The sequence below is a fragment of the Zea mays genome, chromosome 1 (genome assembly GCF_902167145.1).
Source record: "Zea mays cultivar B73 chromosome 1, Zm-B73-REFERENCE-NAM-5.0, whole genome shotgun sequence".
Lineage (NCBI taxonomy): Eukaryota > Viridiplantae > Streptophyta > Magnoliopsida > Poales > Poaceae > Zea > Zea mays.
Genome location: NC_050096.1, coordinates 239220703 through 239233718, shown reverse-complemented (window position 1 = coordinate 239233718; position 13016 = coordinate 239220703). Strand labels below are relative to the sequence as shown.

Sequence of the window (13016 nt, the reverse complement as noted above, 5' to 3'; positions counted from 1 at the left end):
TTTGAGAAAGACAGGGTTTGTAGCGCATGCCAGGCAGGAAAGCAAGTTGGAGCCCATCATCCACACAAGAACATCATGACGACCGACAGGCCGCTTGAGCTACTCCACATGGATCTATTCGGCCCGATTGCTTACATAAGCATCGACGGGAGTAAGTATTGTCTTGTAATAGTGGATGATTATTCTCGCTTCACTTGGGTATTCTTTTTGCAGGAAAAATCTCAAACCCAAGAGACCTTAAAGGGATTCTTGAGACGGGCTCAAAATGAGTTCGACTTAAGGATCAAGAAAATAAGAAGCGACAACGGGACGGAGTTCAAGAACTCTCAAATTGAAGGCTTCCTTGAGGAGGAGGGCATCAAGCATGAGTTCTCTTCTCCCTACACGCCACAACAAAATGGTGTAGTGGAGAGGAAGAATCGAACTCTATTAGACATGGCAAGAACCATGCTTGATGAATACAAGACTTCGGATCGGTTTTGGGCCGAGGCGGTCAACACCGCTTGCTACGCCATCAACCGGTTGTATCTACACCGAATCCTCAAGAAGACATCCTATGAACTCCTAACCGGTAAAAAGCCCAATATTTCATATTTTAGAGTCTTTGGTAGCAAATGTTTTATTCTTGTTAAAAGAGGTAGAAAATCTAAATTTGCTCCTAAGACTGTAGAAGGCTTTTTACTAGGATATGATTCAAACACAAGGGCATATAGAGTCTTTAACAAGTCCACTGGACAAGTTGAAGTTTCTTGTGACGTTGTGTTTGATGAGACTAACGGCTCTCAAGTAGAGCAAGTTGATCTTGATGAGATAGGTAATGAAGAGGCTCCATGCATCGCGCTAAGGAACATGTCCATTGGGGATGTGTGTCCTAAGGAATCCGAAGAGCCTCCAAATGCACAAGATCAACCATCCTCCTCCACGCAAGCATCTCCACCGACTCAAAATGAGAATGAAGCTCAAGTTGATGAAATAGAAGATCAAGCAAATGAGCCACCTCAAGATGACGGCTATGATCAAGGGGGAGATACAAATGATCAAGACAAGGAGGATGAAGAGCAAAGGCCGCCACACCCAAGAGTCCACCAAGCAATCCAACGAGATCACCCCGTCGACACCATCCTCGGCGACATTCATAAGGGGGTAACCACTAGATCTCGTGTTGCTCATTTTTGTGAGCATTACTCTTTTGTTTCCTCTATTGAGCCACACAGGGTAGAGGAAGCACTTCAAGATTCGGATTGGGTGGTGGCGATGCAAGAGGAGCTCAACAACTTCACTAGGAATGAGGTATGGCATTTAGTTCCACGTCCTAATCAAAATGTTGTAGGAACCAAATGGGTCTTCCGCAACAAGCAAGATGAGTATGGTGTGGTGACAAGGAACAAAGCTCGACTTGTGGCCAAGGGATACTCCCAAGTCGAAGGTTTGGATTTCGGTGAAACCTATGCACCCGTAGCTAGGCTTGAGTCAATTCGTATATTATTGGCCTATGCTACTTACCATGGCTTTAAGCTTTATCAAATGGACGTGAAAAGTGCCTTCCTCAATGGACCAATCAAGGAAGAGGTCTATGTTGAGCAACCTCCCGGCTTTGAAGATAGTGAGTACCCTAACCATGTCTATAGGCTCTCTAAGGCGCTTTATGGGCTCAAGCAAGCCCCAAGAGCATGGTATGAATGCCTTAGGGATTTCCTTATTGCTAATGGCTTTAAAGTTGGCAAGGCCGATCCTACTTTATTCACTAAAACTCTTGACAATGATTTGTTTGTATGCCAAATTTATGTTGATGATATTATATTTGGGTCTACTAACGAATCTACATGTGAAGAATTTAGTAGGATCATGACACAAAAATTCGAGATGTCGATGATGGGGGAGTTGCAGTATTTTCTAGGATTCCAAGTCAAGCAACTCCAAGAAGGCACCTTCCTTACCCAAACGAAGTATACTCAAGACATTCTAACCAAGTTTGGAATGAAGGATGTTAAACCCATCAAGACACCCATGGGAACCAATGGGCATCTCGACCTCGACACGGGAGGTAAATCCGTCGATCAAAAGGTATACCGGTCGATGATAGGTTCATTACTCTATTTATGTGCATCTCGACCGGACATTATGCTTTCCGTTTGCATGTGTGCAAGATTCCAATCCGACCCTAAGGAATCTCACCTTACGACCGTAAAACGAATCTTGAGATATTTGGCTTATACTCCTAAGTTTGGGCTTTGGTATCCTAGGGGATCCACTTTTGATTTGCTTGGTTATTCGGATGCCGATTGGGCGGGGTGTAAAATCAATAGAAAGAGCACATCGGGGACTTGCTAGTTCTTGGGAAGGTCCTTGGTGTCTTGGGCTTCAAAGAAGCAAAATTCGGTCGCTCTTTCTACCGCCGAAGCCGAGTACATTGCCGCAGGCCATTGTTGCCCGCAATTGCTTTGGATGAGGCAAACCCTGCGGGACTACGGTTACAAATTAACCAAAGTCCCTTTGCTATGTGATAATGAGAGTGCAATCAAAATGGCGGATAATCCCGTTGAGCATAGCCGCACTAAGCACATAGCCATTCGATATCATTTTCTTAGGGATCACCAACAAAAGGGAGATATCGAGATTTCTTACATTAACACTAAAGATCAATTAGCCGATATCTTTACCAAGCCTCTTGATGAATAAACTTTTAACAAACTTAGGCATGAGCTCAATATTCTTGATTCTAGGAATTTCTTTTGCTGACTTGCACACATAGCTCATAAATATGCCTTTGATCATGTCTCTTCTATATATGCTATGACTAATGTGTTTTCAAGTCTATTTAAAACCAAGTCATAGGTGTATTGAAAGGGAATTGGAGTCTTCGGCGAAGACAAAGGCTTCCACTCCGTAACTCATCCTTCGCCGTCGCTCCGCGCATCTCTCCATCTTTGGGGGAGAGAACTTGAGTCCAAAGCAAAAGGACTCCATCTTTGGTATATTCTTCACTCATTTATTTATGACCAAAGGGAGAGAGTAATTCGAGGGCTCTAATGATTCCGTTTTTGGCGATTCATGCCAAAGGGGGAGAGAGTAAGAGCCCAAAGCAAAAGGACCGCACCACCACCTAACTTTAAAATTGGAGATTTTCAATTGGTAAATTTCAAATTGGTATCTTATTGTGTTCAAAAGAGGGAGAAAGTAGTATTTCAAAATGATATATCAAAACCCTCTTGAACACTAAGAGGAGGATCTCATTTAGGGGGAGTTTTGTTTAGCCAAAGGAAAAACATTTGAAACAGGGGGAGAAAATTTCAAATCTTGAAAATGCTTTGCAAAATCTTATTCATTTACCTTTGACTATTTGCAAAAGAACCTTGAAAAGGATTTACAAAAGAATTTGCAAAAACAAAACATATGGTGCAAGCGTGGTCCAAAATGATAAAAATAAAGAAACAATCCATGCATATCTTGTAAGTATTTATATTGGCTCAATTCCAAGCAATCTTTGCACTTACATTATGCAAACTAGTTCAATTATGCACTTGTATATTTGCTTTGGTTTGTGTTGGCATCAATCACCAAAAAGGGGGAGATTGAAAGGGAATTAGGCTTACACCTAGTTTATAAATAATTTTGGTGGTTGAAATGCTCAACATAAATAATTGGACTAACTAGTTTGCTCTAGTATATAAGTTATACAGGTGCCAAAGGTTCACGCTTAACCAATAAAAATACCAAGTATTGGGTTCAACAAAAAAAGCAAAGGGACAACCGAAGGCACCTCTGGTCTGGCGCACCGGACTGTCCGGTGTGCCACCGGACAGTGTTCGGTGCACCACCGGACATGTCCGGTGCACCAGAGGACTCCAGCGCAAACTCGTCACCTTCGGGAAAATCCAGATGCAACTCCACTATAATTCACCGGACTGTCCGGTGTACACCGGACAGTGTCCGGTGCTCCAACGAAGAGCGGCCTCAGGAACTCGCCAGCTTCGGGAAACTGCAATAGCTGCTCCGCTATAATTCACCGAACATGTCCGGTGTACACCGGACTGTCCGGTGTAACTGCGGGGCAACGACTACTTCGCGCCAACGGTCACCTGCAACAGCAATTAATGCGTGCCAGAGCGCGCAGAAGTCAGGCACGCGCGTAGTGGCGCACCGGACACTCTACAGTACATGTCCGGTGCGCCACCGGACATCCAGGCGGGCCCAGAAGACAGAGCTCCAATGGTCAGAACCCAACGACTTTGGTGACGTGGCTGGCGCACCGTACATGTCCGGTGTGCACCGGACTGTCCGGTGCACCATACGACAGTCAGCCCCACCAAACGGCTAGTTTGGTGGTTGGGGCTATAAATAACCCCAACCACCCACCATTCATTGCATCCAAGTTTTCCACTTCTCAACCACTTACAATAGCTAGGCATTCAATTCTAGACACACCAAAGAGATCAAATCCTCTCCAATTCCACACAAGGCTTTAGTGATTAGCGAGAGAGATTTGCCGTGTTCTTTTGAGCTCTTGCGCTTGGATTGCTTCCTTTCTTTCTCACTTGTTCTTGTGATCAAAACTCCATTGTAATCAAGGCAAGATGCACCAATTGTGTGGTGGCCCTTGCGGGGAAGTTTTTTTCCCGGTTTTGATTTGAGAAGAGAAGCTCACTCGGTCGGAGGGACCGTTTGAGAGAGGGAAAGGGTTGAAAGAGACCCGGTCTTTGTGACCACCTCAACGGGGAGTAGGTTTGTAAGAACCGAACCTCGGTAAAATAAATCCTTGTGTCACACTCCTTACTTGCTTGCGATTTGTTTTACGCCCTCTTGCGGTCTCGTTTATATTTCTAACGCTAACCCGGCTTGTAGTTGTGTTTATATTTGTAAATTTTAGTTTCGCCCTATTCACCCCCCTCTAGGCAACTATCACCGATCGTCCGGGGTATGGCGCCGGAGAACCCGTTCTCGGAGAGGTCCAGCACCTTGAGGCTTGCCATCCTTCCGATGACCGCCGGTATCGGGCCATGTGCCTTTATGTCTTAGAACTGATTTTGCTTCTCCTGCTAAAAGAGATTTTAGATATGAGCTTTATTGGAAGTTGAGACCTGAGTTTAAGACTTTGGTTGTAAAAAATTGGTCTCTGCCTGTTAGAAGCAAAAAGAGTATTGATATTTGGAAAGAAAAAACAAAAAGGTTGAAAAAAATGTTGAAAGGTTGGAATATTAATGTTGAAGGTAGATATTTGAAATTAAAAAAAGATTTGATGGAAAAAATTGACATTTTAGATAAAAAATGCGAAATTATGGGTATTTCGGACACTGAAAGAATCGAAAACCTCGATATGGAGTGGAATCTGGAAAAAATCATGGAAGAAGAAATTTGTAAAAAAAAGCAAACTGCTAGAGAAAAATTCATCAATGAGGGTGATGAGAATACTAAATTCTTTCACCTTCTTGCAAAAGGTCGGAAGCGGAGGGTTAAAATCCCCTTCTTGAATCATGAAGGAGTCTCTGTAAACGATGCTGAAGGTATCAATAAAATTGCTACTTCTTATTATAAAGATCTCTTTGGCCCTTCGGTGTTATCTAGTATTAATATGACTTATTTCAATATGAACCAGTTGTCAGACAATGATAGATCTTTCCTGACGGCTCCTTTTTCAGTTGATGAGATTAAGAAAGTGATTTTCGAGATAAAACATAATAGTGCCCCTGGTCCCGATGGTTTTCCTGCTGAATTCTTTCAAAATTTTTGGGATACAATTCAAATGGATATTGTGCATTTATTCAATGATTTTTATGTTGGAAATCTTAAGATAGAAAGGCTGAATTATGGGATGGTTACTTTATTACCAAAAGTGGATAATGCGACTGACATGAAGAATTTTAGACCTATCTGTCTTTTGAATGTGTGTTACAAAATTATTTCCAAAGTTCTGAATAACAGGCTTGCGGGTTGTATCACAAAAGTGATAAGTGATTCTCAATATGGTTTCATTAAAAACAGATATATTATGGATGGGGTCATCTCTCTCAATGAAATTCTTCATGAGGTTAAGAGGAAAAATCAAAGTGGAGTGATTTTAAAAATTGATTTTGAAAAAGCTTATGACAAAGTAAATTGGCATTTCCTCTATACTATGATGGAGAAAAAAGGTTTTGGGAACACTTGGTGTGATTGGGTTATGAGGATTGTGCGGGGTGGCAAAGTAGCCATCAAAACCAATGATAACCTGGGTCCTTACTTCACTACTCACAAAGGGGTTAGGCAAGGGGATCCTTTTTCTCCCCTTCTGTTCAATTTGGTTGCTGATGGTTTAGCTTGTATGATTAAGAAAGCTCAAGATGAGGTTTTGATTGAAGGTCCGATTCCTCATATCATTCACAATGGTTGTTGCTGCTTACAATATGCCGATGATACCATTTTCTTATTCAAGATTGCTTAGAAGGGGCCAGAAATCTTAAATTCATCTTATGTTTGTTTGAAAGTATGTCAGGCTTGAAAATTAATTTTCACAAAAGTGAAATTTTGTTCTTTGGAAATGCTAAGGAGATTGACTATTTGTATGCTGATATCTTTACCTGTCCAATTGGTAATCTTCCTATGAAATATTTAGGGGTGCCAATTGATAAGATGAAAATTAATAAAAGTCTTTGGGTACCCATGATTGAGAAGCTGGAAAAAAGACTAGCTGGGTGGCAGGGAAGATTCCTGAGTCTAGGAGGTAGACTTACTCTTTTAAACAGTTGCTTATCCAATGTTCCTTTATATATGCTCTCGATTTATCCTGCCTCTAAGTCGGTTATCAAAAAAATTGATATTCTTAGGAGGCGGCTTCTGTGGCAAGGGGGTCGTCAGTCCAAAAAATTCCATTTAGCGGATTGGGAGTCAGTGTGCTCTCCCAAAAATCAGGGAGGATTAGGGGTCCTGAATCTTGAGTTTATGAATGATTCCTTATTATCTAAATGGCTTTGGAATATTGAAAATTCGAAAGGCTTATGGCAAAAAATTATTGCCAGTAAATACATTAAGGGAAAACCCCTTATTTTAGTTAAACAAAGACAAAGTGATTCTCATTTCTGGAAAAAAATTCTGAGTTTGCGTGACAATTTTTATAAATACTGTAAAAATGCAGTTGGTAATGGCCTGAAGACTAGTTTCTCGAAAAGTATTTGGATTGGTAATTTGCCTCTGTCTGTTCAGTTTCCTGTTCTTTTTGACTTGGCATATGACAAAGATGTTACTGTTAATGATGCTTTCACATCTAATTTTGAGACTCTTACTTTTAGAAGAAGGATTGTGGGTAATTTGAGGATGTTATTCGATGAAATGATAAGTTGTTGTAATCAGGTGTCTTTGTCTGATCAGGAGGATAAAATTGTGTGGAATCTGGGAAAAAAGGCTTCTCAGTTAACTCTATGTACAAAAAGAAAATGGAAGATCAAGTTTTGATTCCATATAAGTTCTTGTGGAAATCTAAATTGCCTCATAAAATCAAGGTTTTCTTTTGGTTAGTGGTAAGAAATAAAATTCTTACTAAGGACAACTTGAAGAAAAGGAACTCGAGTGGTTCTTTGGATTGTTGTTTTTGTGGGGTTGATGAATCTATTGATCATCTGTTCTTTCATTGCCTCATTGCAAAGTATATGTGGAGAGTGATTCAAGTTGCCTTGAATTTAAGACTGATTCCGAATAGTATCAGCAACCTTTATGACAATTGGTTAAGTAAACCAAAAGACAAAACTGCTAATTTGGTTCTATTTGGTTGTGGTGCTTTATTCTGGGCTATTTGGCGCACTATAAATGATTGGTGTTTTGGAAAAAAAACATTTGCTTGATCTTTCTAACATCATTTTTCTTTGCTGCTTCTGGCTGGATTCCTGGGCTACTCGTCAGAAAAAGAAGGAGCAAAAAATGGTGGTTCTAGGAAGCAAGCTAATCCGAAAGACGGCAAGTGAGACTTTCGGCAGGGCCTTGGGGTGGTGCCCTTTAGACAGGCGCATTTCTGGTTGATATGGAAGCTGGAACTTGGAAGATGGTGTGGAAGTTTGTCTGTCTTTTGCTGGAACTTGGAAGATGGTGTGGAAGTTTGTCTGTCTTTTGATGGTTGGCTTGTTCAGTTCCTTTTGTGGTTTCTGCCTGTCTGATTGGGTTGTAAATAAGAAAGTCTTATGTAGTTAATCGTAGGCCAAACTTTCTCTGCTATCTTAGGCTCTTCACTGATCTAGTTTGATAGTGTTTAGAGTCTAGATAGGGTTCTGGTCGTGTTCGATCTTTTGGGATGATGTGTCTCATGGTTGCGGTTATTTCAAACTTTCCTAGTTCTTAATGAAATAGGGGGCTTCGCCCCTTCGTTAAAAATGGAGGAACTCGAGTCTCCGTGCCGCCACGACTTCCACGGGGATCATGCTGGTGAAACGGTTGCCGTCCGCCTGAAACACCCTGAGATGGGTCCAGGACGTGAAGTAGCCCGGCGGTATCTCGCCGGTGAGCATGTTCTTGGAGACGTTGAACTCCCGTACTCTGGCCAGCTTGGCCAGCGACGGCGGCAGGCCCCCGGTGAGCTTGTTCCCGGCGAGACCAATGACAGTGAGGTTGGTGCAGAGGCTGAGCTCAGTTGGAATCGTTGACTCCACCCGAGTCAGGCTGACGTTGATGCGCTCCAGTGACAGGAGCTTGCCAAGAGTGGCTGGAATCGTGCCGCCCAACGGGTTGCTTGACAGCTCGAGGTCCCTTAGCCCGGAGACGTTGCCAAGCACCGGCGGTATGCCGCCGGAAAGATGGTTAGAGTGAAGGACGAGGTTCCGCAGCTTAGTCAGCTTGCCTAGGGTAACCGGTATCTCGCCCATGAACTGGTTGGACGAGAGGTTGAGGTGCTCGAGGTTGGGCATCCACGCCGGCAACGTGTCCGGGACCGGACCTGACAAGTTGTTGTTGGACAGATCGATAGACCTGACGCTGAGCAGCGGCGCGGACACGTTGGGCGTAAAGAAGCGCCCCGTCAGCGCATTGAAGCTGAGGTTGAGGCTACCGAGGCTGGCCAGCGACTGGATGTCCAGGGCGGCGAGCGTGCCGCTAGCGAGGCCAGCGCCGGCCACGTCGACGCCCACGACGCGGCCGAGGAAGTCGCACGACACGCCGCGCCACGCGCACGGCACGGGCGCCGCGGCGACGGCGGAGCCGTTGAGTGACCACGAGGCGAGCGCGTCCGCGGGCCGCGGCGGCGGCAGGCTGTCCTTCCACCTCAGGAGCGCCTCGGCCTCGCCTTGCGCCGAGTTCGCGGGGCGCGGGGAGAATGAAAAGAGCACCAGGTGGGCGAGGAGCAGAAGCGCGCGCCTGCTGGTGCCTGGTGCAGCCTGCTGTGCGGCTACGGAGCATTGACGTCGTTCTTTCATGCTGGCGCGCCATGTCTTCTTCTCCAGAAATCTACACAAAGGCGGCGAAGCACACATGTCATCGGGCGTTGAATTGCATTGCTTCTGATGAGTTGCTTGTGAAAATCTCCTACCCCTAGGATTACAAAATTCATGGGGACTATATATACATCTTCTGCTCTATTATGTCCCCATTTTCACTTTTCAGCGCATGTTCGGTTTAAATCCGGTAGTCCATCTCTATCTCCATACCTTCATCTATCATCTCCATCTCCATCCCTCCCCCACCCAAAAAGAAAAAAATGTTTGGTCGTCATCTTGGTTGTCCGCTGGCTCCCTCATCCGGTTAGTCCATCTCCGCACCGCCTGTCAACGTTCTTTAGCTGCATGCATGGCTGCATGCCTGCGTCAATTTGATCCATTTGTTTACACATATATATGTATCAATTATATCACGTGAGTCACTACCGGAAACGAGTGTTTTGCCAAGTGCACGAAGCACTCGGCAAAGCCTTAAAAACACTCGACAAAGAGTGCCACACTCGGCAAAGACTTTGCCGAGTGTGGCACTCGGCAAAGAAGGCCCGACAAACAGTGCATCGGCAAAGGCTTCTTTGCCGAGTACTTTTTCTCGGGCACTCGGCAAAGATGTTTGCCGAGTGCCAGGGAGCACTCGGCAAAGAAAAGCAGCCGTTACGGCGACGGGTAATGGAGACGACGTCTTTGCCGAGTGTCTGCCCAGAAGCACTCGGTAAAGAATCAATCTTTGCCGAGTGCCACTGGGACACTCGGCAAAGAACCCGCCAGGGGGGTCCTCATGTCAGGTTCTTTGCCGAGTGCTACGTGCGGCACTCGGCAAAGCGTGCCTCTTTGCCGAGTGCCAGAGACATTACACTCGGCAAAGAACCTATACCGGTGCCATGGTTTTGGTTCTTTGCCGAGTGCTATGGTCTTGACACTCGGCAAAGAATCTCTTTGCCGAGTGTAACACTCGGCAAAGTGACCAGTATGCACCTTTTTTATTTGTTATTTGTATTCCATCCACACAAACAAAAGATATCACATATATATCACATATATACATCACATATATCATCACAAACATAAATAGCCAACACAAACATAAATATACATCACAAACATAAGTGTTCAACACAAGTACCCAACACAAACATGTCTCATACGTCTCAAGCTCTGACATAAGTATCCAACACAAACATAAGTGACTAACACAAGTTTTGAAGTCTTCAAACACACAGACATAAGTATTCAACACTGAAAACATAAAACTCATGGAGGTGGGCGGTTGGTCTGGTGCAGCGTTGGGCTGAACCCTTCAGGAGGGTTGTTGGATGCGGCACCAGATTGACCCTGCACAGAGAAGATATTGCATGTGTTATACCAGATGCATTACCAACATCTAACTACAATTTTGATACTCACAGGAGTATGGAACACAGCAGGGTCAACTGCAGGGAACAATGGAGGTGGCGGAGCGAAACTCTGTGCCGCGCTAAGGCTATGCATGTACTGGAACATATCTGCCATCCTCTGATCAGTTGCCGCCCGCTCCGCCATTATCCTCGCCTGCATCTCTTCTAGTTGGGTCTATAATATTACAAGCCAACGTTATAGTAACTCAAAGAGAAGGTATAAAACTCAAGGAAGGACGAGTTACAGAAGCACTAACCTCGAGTTGCTGTATGCGCTGCTGTGAGCTGTCGTGCCGAGGTCGTATGGCTGGACTCGAGCCGTGCTCCTTGCTCTCACCTGAGATAGAGTGAGAGTGGAGGACCAGTCGATTGCCCCGTCGGCAATCCAGTACCGCACATCGGGGTCGATCGGCTCGGTGCTCGGATCATAGTCTGGGCCATGGACCTCCTGCGCCATGGCGGTGTAGTCATGAAGACGGCTGTAGACGGCGGGGTTGGTGTAGGCCTCGAGCCCGTCATCCGGGTTGTAGGTGACGTCGGACGTCTCCTTACCCTTATGGGCCATAACATAGGCCGAGAAGGTGGAGCAAGGCCGGCCACCATGTGACGCCGACTGCAAGAAAACCAACGAGATAGTTAGAAATAATATCTAATCAAGTGCTATATACCTAAATAAAAAAGAGGGCGTACCCATGCTTCGGCATATTGGCCCAGGCTCCGGCTGCCTTGGTGGTGGGAGGGACCTTGCATCATCATACGCCGTTCCCGGCTAGCGGTGTGCGCCTCGTCCCACTTAGCCGAACACCACCTATCCACCATCTGCTCCCAGCACAGAGGATGTGCGGCGCACCAATGTGGAATCATCTACAAAGTAAACACGTAAAGTGCATATTAGAAGATAAAATAAAATTCATGCATGGAGTACTGGTACCAAACATGCATGACTTTACCTGCAGGTACTGGTCCCTGGTCAACGACATGGTTCGGGCTTGAGTTCTGGTCACCCTCTCCCCAAGGACGGAGCCGTGGTAGGTGACGATGGCCTGGATTCGGGCCTCATAGTGCATGTCCACGATGAGCTTCTTATATCTCGTGGTGGCCACCACATCCGCCCTAGCCTCGTATCCAGCCTCGCATCTGAAGAAATCCTGCATACAAAAACGATGTATCCATACATTATTTCAAGAATTTGCAACGAATGCGACATATTTTACATTATACTAAGACTTACCCACAACTCTTACTTCACCCGCTCTGCCTTGTTATTGAATTCCCGGTCGTCCCGGTCTACTGCATCGGGGGCGATGACGTAGTGGTCGAAGGTGAAGGCTGGGCCCGTCACTCCGGCGTACTCCACCAGTCCAGGGAAGTGTTCCCTGCACAGCAGGCCGAGGATGCCATTGGGGGGGCGACGATGACCCCCAGCATAATCCACAACTGTCCAAGACCTGTCCAAGTGATAAATAAAAAGTATTAGTTTATATTATGATTTTGAACACATATTATGAACAAGAATGAAGAACATAAAGTTACATACCTCTCCCCTTCCGGCCGAATCAGCGGCCGCCTGTCCCGAAGTATGGGACGCTGAGGAAGACTCGTGGAACCTCGCAGGTAGATGCCCCTCGAACCTGAGGCACCAGAACCTGAGGCGTCCTGCTCCTGGTCGTCGTCCTGCTGCTGGTCATCGTCGACCTGAGGTGCCGCCTGCTGCTGGACAAGGTCGTCCTGCTGCGTCGCCTACTGCTGGTCTGCCTCGTCCGTCGTCCTACTCCTCCTCCCCCTCCTCCTCCTACTCAGCCAATTACTGCCGACCATATATGTCCAAAAACCTGCAATTAAGAGTAAACAAATAAGCACATATAAAAAGATGTATTTAAAAACATGTGCGAAATAAAAAGTCATATAGCATTACGATTAAAAATAATCTTCATATGTGTCGGGGTTAGCCGGATCATAACTCTCATCATCACAATCAGCCATTTCAATCTCAACACCATCGGAAGACGCAACCTCGTCATTAATGACATTGCCTTCAAGGATTACTAAGTCATTATCATTTTGCACCTCATCCTCCTCCTCATCAACAACCATTTCAATATCTACGTCCATTCTGATAGCTTCAGTTAAGTCTATCTCAAATCGCCCTTCTAGCCCATCTTCTTGGAAAAACTCTCCATCATATGTGTCCGGGTCTAAGTTGTAATCTTCATCGTTAGGAACAGGTAACCTCCCG

The 13016-nt window shown here is 45.2% G+C and overlaps 1 pseudogene; it reads right to left on the bottom strand.

Moving 5' to 3' along the window:
- The window catches only part of LOC103645367 (MDIS1-interacting receptor like kinase 2-like), a 35556-nt pseudogene extending 25886 nt beyond the window's left edge, over nucleotides 1-9670 (bottom strand).
- Nucleotides 9671-13016: the final 3346 nt, after the last annotated feature.